We start from the raw sequence: 14,029 nt of genomic DNA on the forward strand, positions 1-14,029 counted from the left end.
GCTGTAATTAAATACAGGAACTGCCAACTGCAACATCTTTTAGATAACTGAGCAAGAACATCTCTGGGGAAGCCACCTTGGCCTGAGGTGTTTTTCTCACTTCTGTAGACACACGATAACTATAACATCCATATTCTAAACTTTTAATTATCACTTCAAACCTAGCAATGAAAGGCAGTCTAGGTAAACTGAAGACCCTCAAGGAACACAGAGAGGAAACCATCATGTTCCTGTGGTGTTTCAGTGTGTTTGAAGCCTATTTTCCCACATGCTATGGCAGTGTGTCAGGTAAGAACATTGCAGGGACACAAAACTCCAAGCCATGTGTCACAAAGATTTGCTTCCTTCTGGCTTCACGTTTTCTCTTCTCATAGAATCATAGAATGGTCTGGGTTGAAAAGGACTTCAAAGATCATCTAGTTATAACCCCCTTGCCATGGGCAGGGTCACCAGCCACTAGATCAGGCTTTTACTTGCCTTCCCCACTGTGTGCCCACCAGCACCTAATTTGTCTTCCAATAATCCACGTCTCTCTCAGGTTAATAACAGCTGCACAAAGAGAAGAGTCACTGTGACCACCAGCTGTGCCTGACAATGGCCAGACACAGAAAGTGAAGAAGCAGCACCACATGGAAACCCATCATGAATCCCTCCTGCTTCTTCATTGTGCTCCTGCCCGTGTGCAACAGGCACAGTACACTTGTGTACAAGCATATATATGGAAAGAAGTTCCTGGGAAAACCCAACCCAAGAATGGAATTTTGCTTGGCAGCCAGAAAGCAATTAGTATTAGCATTGTTTTCTTCTCTCAGGAAATGAGCTCCACCATCTAAGTTGGCCACCTGAAGCAGGTCTGAATGCAGCACTTAGAGCTCTGTGCCTTTCACCAGCAACTCAGTCTCGCTTGACCTCAGCCAAAAGCCCGAGGCTTTTCTGTGTGCCAGTTTAGCTGTGCCCTAATTTTATGCTAATAGTTGCAAAAATCAAGAACTGATTGTTTATTTATAATTAATGAGGGGTTTTTTTTCCAACACCAAGCAATGAATTTCTTAACGACATTCAAATCAGCTGTACATTGAGATGGAAATGGAGGATTATTTTTGTAAAGATACCAATGGTCCTAGTTAGTGACAGTCTGGTCTGGCCTTCCCTGCCAATGCTTTCTGTGTATGTTTTCCTGTTTTTTTTTGTTTTGTTTTGTTATGTTTGTTTTTAATTTTGATTCCTGTTTCATTTATACAGAGAAGAAAGACAGAGTATCAATGTACAAAGAATGTATCCAAGCCAAATGATTAAATCATGAGTTCAATATGAGCTGCAGAACAATAAAGTAATTCATCTTATCTCCAGCCTTGAAGAATGGATTAAAAAAAACCTTATAAAATTCACCACAAAAGTTATTTAGGAAAGATGTGAAATAATACTGTCAGCGAAGTACATGTAAAGAGAAATGCAGTGCTAAAAAAGGAAGAAATATTCACAGGCCTCTCTTCATATCAGCGGTAGTACTAGCAGTATCTATTTTTTTGCAATAAATTCTTGATTTATTTTTGTTTATCAAATGTCATAGAGAAAGGGAAACAGTCAGCAAGACTGACACACGTCAACGAATGTCCTCAGGGAACAGTGTCATCTGTGCCATTATGTTTGACCTCATTTGTCTGACTCGATTTGACAATTTAGGCTGCTATTTTTTCCTTCTGCCTTTTGAACAAGGAGCATCTGCAGCTTGAATTCACCTGGTTTCACATCAAATCCCATCTGATCATCCCCAGGAGTGTGGTTTGAAGCTATCTGATGGATAGGCCACAGGACCAGGAGCTGGGGTACCTTTGATGCGCAGCTGGAGAAGAGCTTTTGGTGTTGTTTCTTTCACAGGGGCTCTACTTCCCATGCGCCAAGGTTCTCTTCAGCTCCATGTTCCAGGAATGGGAACTATCAGCTGTCTCATTTCAACACTATGTTACTGTAGCAAATAAAATGCAACTGCAGATGCAGCTGCAGATAAGGCACTTCATGTTACTCAACTCCCATACTAACCACACATGAGATCACATTGCTCAACACTACTTGTCTGAAGCTACAGCAAGCAGCACAGAAGGACTCAGATAGAACTGTGCTCTTTGGAGATGTCTTCATTTTCCCCAGATGACACCTATGACTTGAGTGATTTGGAAATGCCGTGGAGCAGCCTCAAGGAATAAAATTTAGAAAAAGCAGAAAAATTAATTTAATGATAAAGCAGTCAGGAATCTTTCTGGAGCCTCTGTTAGTTTGTTGATATTAATGGGTTTTGTGACATTTATTGTGTTTTACAGGCTGTAGCCTCTCTGTGTGTGAGAAGCCCTTTCTCTAGAAGGAATTAATGTTAGGGTTAAAGAGGCAAGGAAATCATAGAATCATTTGAGTTGGAAAGGACCCTCAAATGTCACCTAGTCCAACTTCCCTGCAATAAACAGGGACACCTGCAGCTCCACCTGGTTGCTCAGATCCCTGTCCAGCCTGACTTTGAATGTTTCTGAGGACAGGTATCCACCATCTCTCTGGGGAGGAGTGTTGCCTTCCTTTGCAAAACCCCTGACCCCTTTCTTAGAGAGGATGTGGACCAAAGAGGCACACTCATCCTCACTCTCTTAAAGTGAAGATAGAGTCTGCTTCTCACGTTAACCCAGCAGAGTGTACAAGTTACCTGCTTCCTTCTGTATGGAAGCATCCAGGACCTGGAGGACCTGATACACTGAGAAGATAAAAAGCATTTAAAGGACTTTAATGATCACAGGAGTCACAGATTGAGGTGATACACTGAAGTGCTTCAAGAAATACCTTACTCTTTAATGGGTTGTCATTTCAAATAGATTTTATCCAGCAGGCCTAGGATCTGGTGAGTCATTTCTCTGCATCCTTATTCCTTAGCCAAGGTTTGCAAAGAAATATTTCTCAAGCTCAACACTCCAGGGCAAAACTATGATGACTGCCACAAAATCCTCCAGCTGCTTCCATCTGCACTTCTGAGTAGTGGTTTCTATGGGAAAGAGCTGGTATGTAGAATGACAGGATCATTAAGATTGGAAAAGACCACTGGGATCATCTAGGCCAACCATCAACCCATCACCACCATGGCCACCAACCCATGTCCCTCAGTGCCACATCTACTCTATGATACTCTGCCATTTAGTTTTTTTCTGGTGTTCTCACTACAGCTCGCTCTGAAATGATTTGGGAGCTGGATTCAGAAGAAAGGAGAAAAAAAAAAAAAAAAAGACTTAAAAATTTCCATACAGAGTTGTGGGTTTTTTAATATCTGAATTTTTTGGTGAAAAGTTGTGCAAGAAAAAAAAAGATAACAGAAAATAGTTTTATCTTTAGTCAATGAGCGTAAAAATTTCCACTTGATAAATCATTTGGCTTTTGGAGTTTTGACAGCCTCTGTACAAAATTTCTCAATAATTAGGTGCTTCCTTCTGCAACTGAACTTACTGGTGTTCTATAAACATTTATTCATTTAACATAAACCCCCCTTGAAAATGAAAATTCCATCTGCATCTTTCATCACATTTTCACTGGTGTCCCAACCCAGAAGAGCAGGGGAGTGCTACAGCCTATTTCCACAGTCAGGTGTCTGAGCAGCTGGTTCCTCACCTGGCTCTTTCCCCACAGAGCCCACCTCAGAAGAGATGAAAGTGCCTTGTGGGGAGATGGAGAAAACAGGCAGTTTTTCCACAAAAAAAAAAAAACCTTGAGATTTTGTTGCAAGCTAAGAGAAAGCAGAAGAGTTTTCAAAACCTCTGTTCTTCTGTAAGTTAGTTATTAGTCATGCTGAGCCCAAACTCCCAGCCACCCATGCTGCCTACCTACTGGCTTACCACCTGCTCCTGGTGTTCAGTGAGCCAGTTGTCTTCCCAGGCAATAACACAGGTAAATATAGCCCCTATAATTCAAAAGCTTCCTTCACAGGAAGACAGCAGTACAGCTGCACAGGCACTATTTGGGATGAGAGCTCTGAAGGAAATAGGGCAGGCTATCCTGGAGCTCAGTGTGAGCTCTGCAGCACTACAGCTGATACTGAAATGAATTAGAACAGTCAGCTCCAGCTCATTGCCTTTGATCTTTCTTCGTAGGTGATTTATAAGAGTGTTTCTGGAGTTCTGTGTGCACCTGAGCATAACACCAGTGGGCAAAGGAGCTTATATCACTGAAATTTTATGCCACAGAAGGCAAAGAAAGCTCCAAAAAGGCTTCAAGTAAAACCAGAAAATTCAGCATGTGTAAAAAGGAAAAGGATAGACAGCTGAAATATATGATCTTTAAAACACATTTCCAATACTCTATGGTCTCTGCTATGTTTTGCAGAGAATAGATGGAGGTAGGCAGGAATTTGGCAAGAGTGAACTGTGATTCAAGGCTGTGAGAGCCACGTAATCCTGTACCCTTCTGCAGCACTGGTACTCCTGGCCAGGGCATGAATCTGCAGACAGACTGAATTTAATATTCATTCTTCAAAATCAAATTAATACACTTCTGTGATACTTCAGAAAAAAGAAATAAAAGTACTCATTTTAGAGCTAAAACTCTGACCTTTTCTGTCCTTCTATTCCTTCAGAGAGCCTGATGTGTCACAGATCCTTATGAGGATAACTGTGCTTTGCAAAATGAGCATCAAATGCTGGTCCTGTACAGTTTTGGTTCATATCCACTTAGCAGCTCTGCAGGGCTGTTGTGGGCACAGTGCTGAATATGGAACTGCTGGCGTTGCCCTCATTTGTCCTTTTTACTTCAGGGTAATTTCTCCCCTCATTTTGCCTTTTCATTTTTTTTTTCTTCAATTCTTAATTCATTTCACCCTATTTGGACAAAGAAGCTCTCAGGAAAAAGCTGTCTCTCATTACATGTTGGTAAAACCAGGCCTTCAGCCAACCTGTTGTCTTTCTGAGCTATCAAAATAGCAATAAGAATAAAAATTAAAATATTTGCACATCATGGGAAAAAAAAAAAAAAAAGCAGTAAATCCAATTAATGGACTTTAACGCTCCTGAAATCCATAATTGTGCATTACTTCAGTTTTGTGGTGCTCCCTTCTCCTATGCAGTTCTAATGCCCAATCCTGGCACAAGCAGTTTTCTCCCAGACCCAGCAGCCCCCAGCTCTTCTCCTGTCAGGATGCACCCTATTGGTGCTGAGCAAACTTTGCAGAGCTGCACACAGCATTGACTGCCTGGGAACCAGCAAAATCTCTTCTCCCTAATCCTCAAAGCTTGCTTGAGCAGATTTGCTGGCATCATGCCTGTGCTAGAGGACAGGAACATTTAAAATCACATAATTTTTTTTGGCTCATTGAAACCATTCTGTTGCCTTGTTGTTTTGGGTTTTTTTTTTTTTTTCATTGCCATTCAGCTTGATTTGCAAGCAATTTTCTCAATGGAGCACTTCGCAGAGGTTGGGAGTGCGCTGTGCTCAATGCTGCTTCTTAACAGTAAGCCTCGTTGGTGCTGGTTTATTTTCTGGCACTGTCAGTTTGTGAGTAATGCTCACCTCCCCACTTCTGGCACAAACCCCTTCCTACACGGTCATCAGATGCCCAGTGAAGCTTACTCCATTCAGACAGATTCTCAACTCCCTTTTTACAGCTCACTTTCGGGATTCGTTGCTGCTTGTTAATGCAAGCCTCCAAGCATGCTGCTGCTGTGCATTTTTAAACACTTACCCAAATGTCATCTCTATTATTTCCAAACTCTCAGACTCTTTGGGGATAGCTTAGATGCAAATGAGCTGTCAAAGAAAGATTACTTGAACCAACATTCAGAATGACAAAGGCTTACAGCCTTCATGCACGGCTCATGGCTTCCAGCTTCTCAGTCAGCTGTTATTTGCCAAAATCTAGGGTTTATATGCACAGTCCAAAAAAGTGCTTTGCTTTGTTACTGTGGGTCACAGTTTCTTTTCTATCAAAAGATTTAAATCTCTCAGATGTAGAAAAATTCTGATTTCTGTGGCATCTCAGCGGTTGCTCAGCTACCCATTCACCCCACGCATTCCTTCTAACTAAAAAGGCATTTCAGAGGCTGCTGTCCTCTGCACACTGGAGTTGCTTTTCCCCATCCCACACTTTTTGGAGCTGCTGCACAGGTGGGCTGAAAGAATAATGATATTAATCTTACCCTGTGCAGAAGCGTGGAAAACAATGAGCATTGCTCAGGCACAACAAGCCAGGACCTCTCTTCCCAAATGCAGGCCTAAATTTAGCAGGCTCCAAGAGGAGCTGTGATGCCATTGCTGCAAGAAAAGAAGGGCAGTGAAGATGGTGAAGGGTCTGGAGCACAGGTCTTACAAGGAGTGTCTGAGGGAACTGGGGTTGTTTATTCTGGAAAAGAGGAGGCTCGAGGGAGACCTTATTGCTTCCCACAACTACGTGAAAGAAAGTGTGGTGAGGTGGGTGTTGACTTCTTCTCCCAGGTAACAGCAATAGGACGAGAGGGAATGGCCTCAAGTTGCACCAGGGGAGGTTCAGGTTGAATGTTAAGAAAAATTTCTTCTCAGAAGAGTGGTGAGGCATTGGAACAGGCTGCCAGGGAGATGGTGGAGTCACTGTCCCTGGAGGTGGTCAAGAAATGTGTAGATGCGGCACTGTGGGACATGGTTTAACAAGCATGGTGCTGAAGGGTTGGTGGTTGGTTGATCTTAGTGGTCTTTTCCAGCATTAGTGATTCTACAATTCTGTGAAAAGCACAGTTTTGCAGAGCTGAGCTTTGTAACTGTAGGTGGCACCCCTGCCTCTGCTATGGTGACACATTTTGCTAAGAGCTGGTTTCTTTCATAGAAAATCAGAGAGCCCCAGAGGCTGCGGAATTTAAAACAAATCCTGACCTGCTTTAACAGTGAGTGTTGCACACAGGAGATGCATATGCTCATGCACTCAATTAAAACGGGCTAGCAAGCCAAATTTGCCTGTCATACAACCACTGACGTCAACAGAAGGCCCTCTGTGCTTGAACAGCAGCTGTCACAATTTGTTCTGAGTAATATTTAGTCAAAATCAAATGCGGACAGAGACAGCAGGTATTCTGCAGATATTCTGGTCTAGCAGTGAGTGGGCCCTGGAAGAACAGGGTTTGGGGTACACAAGATCTGCTTAGCTCTGGCTTGCTGTGTTTGCTAAGAGCCCCTCTGCTCACACTGGCAGTGGTCCACAGGATGTCTTTTTCAGTAAGATAATGAAATGCAATTTTAAAAGTAAACACATACACTGCACTTTTCATCCCAAGAGCCTAAAAAGTGCACCTGGGCTCTAATTAATCTGCTCGGCATCTCTGCAAGGTAAAGGAATATCTTTCCCCCTGTGTGGAAACTGAGGCACGAGGAAGTGGAGGATCTTGCCAAAGGTCAAAGAAGAAATCCATCACAGGAGAAAAGATTTTCCTAATTGGTTAAAACCACAAACTAATGAGTACTCCCTGTAATTGATGAAGATGTGTTCTGTGCATTGCAAGGTTTATTCCTGCTGAGATATGCTTTGTGCTCACAAACTGCTGCATCAAGGCCAAAATTTATCAGTATGTCATACCCAGTTGGTTCTCAGCCCAAATCACTGCAGTCTGTAACCCCTGCCAGCATAGTTTATAGCTTTATGGATCAAGAGCATCAGGTTTGATAACCGCCAAGGCTCTGTCCCACAGCACCTTCAGAGATAACAAGGAAAAGTGCAGTGCAGTCAAATATGCATGTTATACAGTGCTGGATAAAAGGGAGCCATGTGCCAACTGCTGATGCTGTTGTTTACAACATATGAAGAGGAAAGGACACTATTTTTGTATGCGTGTCACTCCTTGAATGCGTCTAGTGGGAAAAGCCTTAGTATTTCCAGGCTCATGGATTCCTGCTCATGCCCCACTCCACTGCTGCTCATCTCGCTTTGAGGTCTGCCTCTCATATTGAGCAGGGTCTTCCCACTCAGACACAGGTTGAAATTGCTTTATGCTCCCATTTTACTCTGCACTTGGTCAGTGGGATTGTGTATTGTGACACATGTGATCAGAATCATTGTTTGCCTTGCCCTCAGTAGCAAAGCAGGGATGTACAGCACCCCGAGAGGATGGGGAGGGCACAGGGCCTGAATCGCCCTGGCCTACCTAGTGACCTCTCCTTGCACTGTGCCAGCCAGGGATGATGGTTACAGTCCTCCCAGCTCGCCCAGTTAAATTCGTTCCCTTAAGAATGAGCCGTGCTGACCTAGAAAATATAGCAGGAATGGATATGTTGGTTACCAGGTTACTGCTGTGCCTTGCAAAATCACAGTGAGCTCTTTCCTAAGGGATGAAGTTACACTTCCTGCCCCACGTGATAACATTCTCTGCAAGCACAGGGGTGACTGTAGTTCAAGTGGATTTAGTCATCAGGGTTGAGGCTGCATCACTGGGAACTGGACAAGACAGTAACTACCGTAGAAATAAAAGACCCTTTTGCAAAAGACCCAAAGAAAGATTTCTGCAGGAGTCCAGACTACATTCCTCCAGCTGAGCATTGGAGAAAAGTCTCAGTGGGCTCTCAGAAACCCCAGAAATTGCTGCAACCTCATCATCACATAAACAAGATTTTTATGTGTTGCAGGGAAAAAATGACAGAATTTTATCTTTAAAGATTGAGAAAATGCCTTGGGGCCCTAGGCAGTGATTGTTATTGACTTTAGTGACCACACTGTCACCAGGATGGAACACTTGGCCTTTATTCCCAGGCAACTTGGAACAATAGCTGGTGTATCGTGCGGCTTGCCTGTTTTCTTACAAAGCTGTGGTAGCTCTGAGAGTCAAAAGGGACATTATGGATCTATAATCTATTGCTTGGTCCACTGCCAGAACTTCTGGCCTTTTGTCCTATACTCATCACTTTCTAGAGGTTTATATTATTCGTCTTCAAAAACACTGCAGCATAACAGAAATGGAAAACTTGAGAAAAAAGAATTTTTTTATCTCAAATAAGTATTACTAACGCTGCAACACTGGAAGTATTTTCTCCTTCTTGAATCAATTCTAAAGAGGGATTTTCCAACTAATCTGCATTCGTTACAGAACTTGGAGTATTTCTACCATTGTGCTACAAACCTAGGAGATCATGTGGCAGAATTTAAGCTTCCCTCCCTACAGAGTACACCAGTTCTTTGTTACAATTGTAAAAAATTAAAAGGGAGAAAGAAAAGGCTGAACACAGGCCAAGAAAGGCTATATGCCTTGGGAGCTAGAGAGAGACATTTGTGGCACAGGTTTATTTACCTTCGCTCAGTTAACTTGTGTTAGCAGAAAAAATTGCCAGGTCTGCAGGGAGTGGGATAACATCTAATTAAATGACTAACGATGCTATTAGTTGGAGAAAACAAACGCTTTTCTTTTCTCTGGACTGGCATGTACCTCTCTACTGAGCACCTATGGAAGGGCTAAGCTTTAAGGGTGAAACACTTCTGATTTCTGGATTGCTGAGTAAGAAAAGGGCAGAAATCAGTTGTGTGTTGGGAGCACGGCAGCAGGGCATTATACAAATGAGCTTGAGGATCTGGAATTATTTCCTGATTCTACTAAAAGTAACATTGTATATGCTGAGATCCTATCTGAAGAGGAAAACACTAAAAAAAAATGTAGATATAAAACAAAGGGTATTTCACAAAAGCAATGGATTCTTTTTCTCATTTTGGTTGTTTTGGTTATGACTCAGAAGTTTAACTTTCCAGGCCACTCAATATTTGTTTACCAGAAAAGCTTCTTAGTACTTTGGACGATGGACATATAATGATTTGAGAGCTGTTTTAGCAGAAGTAAGCACACCGAGTCCTGCAAACTGCACATTCTTCATCATTGCTGTCAGTGTCCCAGATGTACTCAAGGCATTCACACCACACTTAGGAGGAGCTAGAACTGTTTTGCTTGTAGCTGAGCTGACCTGCAGTATGCTTGGCTGTGCACATCTATAGTCCATCCACTGCTTATGCATAAGGACTTGGTTCTGCTTGTGTGCTCTTCCCCAGCAGTCTTCATGCAAAGTACAGAAACAAAGTAAATCCAGCCATGTCCATGGGGTCAGGCTTACATTTCCCAGCACATCCTGGCTGTCACTTGAAATGTTCTCCTCCACTGAGACACAGGCTCTACTCACATTTTCTATGCTAAAAGAAATTGGAGTTAGTACTAGCACACAAACTCAGGGGCTTACAAATGCTGAGCACATCCAAAAATCAGGTGCTTCATTGTGGTGCTCGTATACATCTGCTTTAGGAATCTCATCTCAGAAAAGCCATTTGCAAATTTAGTTTAAATATTTTATCATGTCTATTCCCATCAGAAGTAGCTGCACAGATTAAATACAAAATGCCTGTAGAATCCTCAGATAAGATACACCACTAACTCAGAATGTATTGTTAATTACGATTAATTATTATTATTCTGCAGGCTGACAGGCATCTGACTGATGGATACTTCCTAATCCCTATTCTCTCCCCAGATTTACTTCCTAATTAGCGTCTTCTAGAACCTTGTAATCACATGCCAAGCAAATGAACTGTACGTTATCTAGCCAGATAGATTTCAGTAGATTTACTGACTTCCTTTGTCGCAAACAGGCTAGAAAAATAGAAACAGAAAAATTACACGATATAAATCATTGTTTTCTGTTGTGAGAAAGAAAGAAGTGGGGGGTGCTTTGTGCAGTGCTAAAGACACAAAGCAAGCAGCTGAGGACCGTGATACAAGAGTAAAGCCGCCCTCTGCAGGCTTCTCTGACACACATAATAAATTAAGGCACAGCATCTATAGGGCTGTGATGCTAACAGATTGCCTTAACTGGGAAAGAAAAAAGATAAGTCATTCATTCCCATACGCTCTTAGCTCCACGGGTCGTCTGTGCAGCTTAAAGGTCTCTTCTAGGTCTTGCATGTCAAAGCCTGAGGTTCATGTGCCTGTGTAGCAGAAATACAAAATGGTTGAGATGGGAAGGGGCCTCAGGAGGCCCTCTTGTCCAACCTTCCTGCTCCAGCAGGTTGCTCAGCTCCATGCCCAGATGTTCTGTGAAGATCTGAGCCTTCTCTTTGATATCCCCATCCAGCTATGTAGGTGCTAGAAGCAGCATTTCCCTCACATCCCCACTTCTCCTAAAGGCCACCTGTTTGGGAACACAAAGTAGTGCAGCGCGTCATTCACAAATGTGGGATGCACTCCCTCAGCCATTCAGGAAGCTTCATTGTAGGATTTTCAGCACTGCTGCAACTCCTTTAAGAGACAGAGCACAAAAGATGAGTGAGCATTCCAAATCTTCACCAGTCTGTTGGGCCAGCTCTAATACCAGCCCTCTGAACTGAGGGTGTTAAACTGAGTGACCAAAATGGAACAGTGCCTGTTTTATTCAGTACCAGGCTTCCCAGCAGATGGTTTGCATGCTCAACAAGTACTCCCTGACAAAGCTGTCCTGGAGAAGGAGCCAGCTTGTTGCCTGGAGAAAGCAGCTTGGAACCTCCCTGTCAGGACAGCCTGGTGTTTCCAGTGTCTGAGATTCCAGTCTAACCTGGGAGAAAACTGGCAGCAGATATCTTAAATGGGCTCCAGTTCAACCAGTGCTTATGCATAAGGAGCCCTGAGTATAAAGTTGAAATTATAAACTGTATATAGATTGCTTTCCCAAATCACCTCATACACAGATTTTGTAGGGGAGCAGGCACTTCTAGGAGCACTGCTGGGTACATGGTGCCACGTGCCTGCTGGGCACCTGTGCCATGTCACACAGTGACACACAGCTATGTATACCTGCCCCTCAGTCCTCCCAGCCCACCCTAACCAAAACACCAAGCTTTGACCCAGCCTGTTTGGAGAGCTCACAGTGCTCAGCCCTGCTGCCAGCAGGGAGAGAGTACGCACTGTGCATGCCAGAAATGTTGGTTCTGATCCCACAGTTCAGCTGCAGAAATTCACAAGAATTGAAGAGAAATCGGAGATTAAAATCTAGGCAAGCTATAATTGGCAAACCTGAAGGAGCGCAAGGAATGAGCTAAGATCTCCTTCACCTGATTAAGTGATGTCTGGAAGTGTTTCAGTGACACAACGGGAATTTTTAAGTACCAGCCATATATACTTGTCAAGATTGCTTTGTCACAAAGAGACAACGCCAAGTTGTTTGTTCTGATCTGCCTGCCGCTGAAATAGGATTTCACTCATTCAAAGGCACTCGCTCAACTATAAATACAAGGTCTAATACCAGCTGAGGTTTACTCCATATCTCCCAGGAGTTTCTCTCAGTCTTTTTTATATTTACTGGTTCCTAATGATTTCCTCAATCTGCAGACTTGTAGCAAGTGTTCATGATGTATAGTTTCATATGTATAGTTGTGACGTATATTCTATGTATGTCTATGATCCTTCTGTTCTTCCAAAGACACATTTAAACTCAGCACCAGAGGAATATAATAGAATGCATCAGAGCACTGTGTGTGTTGTGGTGTTTTCCCCGCTCTGTGCCTCCACATTACTGTCATTCAGGAGGAAACCAACACTGTCCCCTTGCTCCCCCCTTTTGATTCATGGCTCTGTGCAGCCCTGCACAGCTGAGATTCAGAAACAGTCTCCAGTTCCTCTCTATTAAGGGAGAAAATGATCACCAACATTTTATCACAGTCTTTTTCCCAGCTTTCTGTTAGTAGCCAACTATAAGGGGAGATTGGAGAGAAAGGGGGGAAACAGAAATTGAGTATTATACTAATGCCTGATGACCCAGTAATTAATACAATCTTTTCAAACATCCACTCTTGTCATGACAGTCAGACCTGTAAACTAAGCCTTTATTGACTTTTTGCCAGGAAAAAAAACAGGGAAATTAATGAAGGCAAATTAATTATTTGTCCCTGTGGTTTCTGATGTAAGAATACAGCTGGTCTTTATCAGTATGATTTGTTTGTTTCCTAAAGCTCAGTTCAGATATATGCCCATGATCACCGCATGCCACACTTCCATACTGATTAAATATGAAATGGATTTTAAATATCAAAATGGTTCTGTCTATCTGAGCTCCGTATTGAGTTGTGGAAAAAGAAAAACAAGGACTTTTTTTTCATCATATGCACGAGTCTGACATGACAACACTGGTGATTTCTATGGATTTAGTACCAATTTATTCTTACGCAAATGAGGGAAGGTAGACCCCATACTATGGAGTCTGTAGCACAGAATATCCCAATCTGGTGTTCAGTAGCCCAAATGTAGGGTTAGGAAAGTAATGAGGAGTAAAGAAAGATGTCCTTTTTTTTTTTTTTTTACCAAATTTGACACTGGACACAGTGATTCAGGAATGGATCCATTTCAGTGATCAGGAAATCAAATGTCTACAGCCCTTTTTTTATCCTTATCCTTTTTCCCACAAGCTAGGATAGCCCCACATATCTCATTTAACAAATTCCAAAGAACTTGTTTGCTTGGTCCCAAAGGGACACTGCAGCTCACTGATTTTCATGGCAAGTTCTTGTTCTGGCAAGAGATGTACTACCACCTGACAGCAGTGTGTCAGAGTGAAAAGATGAGAAGCAGCTTGCAGTTGTATAAAAAAAAAGCTCCAGAAAGACAGGAGCGAAAATAATTGAGCTAAACTAATGAGGAGTGAAAAAGGGGGGAGAAAAAGGCCCCCCATGTACTGCATTCATCGCGAGCCGGTTGTGCAGCCCAGGGCAGTGCCACAGCAGCACAAGGAGCAGTGATGTGGGCAGAACTGGCAGCAACTCGAATGTTCAGCTGTCTTTACTGAGGGACTGGCTGCAGCCCTAATACAGCGGGGTCAAGCAAGGGGACTGCAGGGAATGCAAGTGTCTGCTGGCCTTCCAGAGCTTAATGAAGCTAATTATTCCCTTTCCCACAGAGTCGGGCAGAAGGGCTCAGAAAAGCAATTGTGTTTTGCCTTTTTCCCTCCAAGGAGACAATGAGCTGCTGCTTAGGTAGCCTGGCGAAGTTGATTATTGGTCTCCTTTAGGCTCTCTCTAAAGGGGAAGAGCCTTTGCTATTCAAACGCAGTGGAAGGA

The sequence above is a fragment of the Phasianus colchicus genome, chromosome 3 (genome assembly GCF_987193195.1).
Source record: "Phasianus colchicus chromosome 3, bPhaCol1.hap1.1, whole genome shotgun sequence".
In the NCBI taxonomy this organism is placed as follows: domain Eukaryota; kingdom Metazoa; phylum Chordata; class Aves; order Galliformes; family Phasianidae; genus Phasianus; species Phasianus colchicus.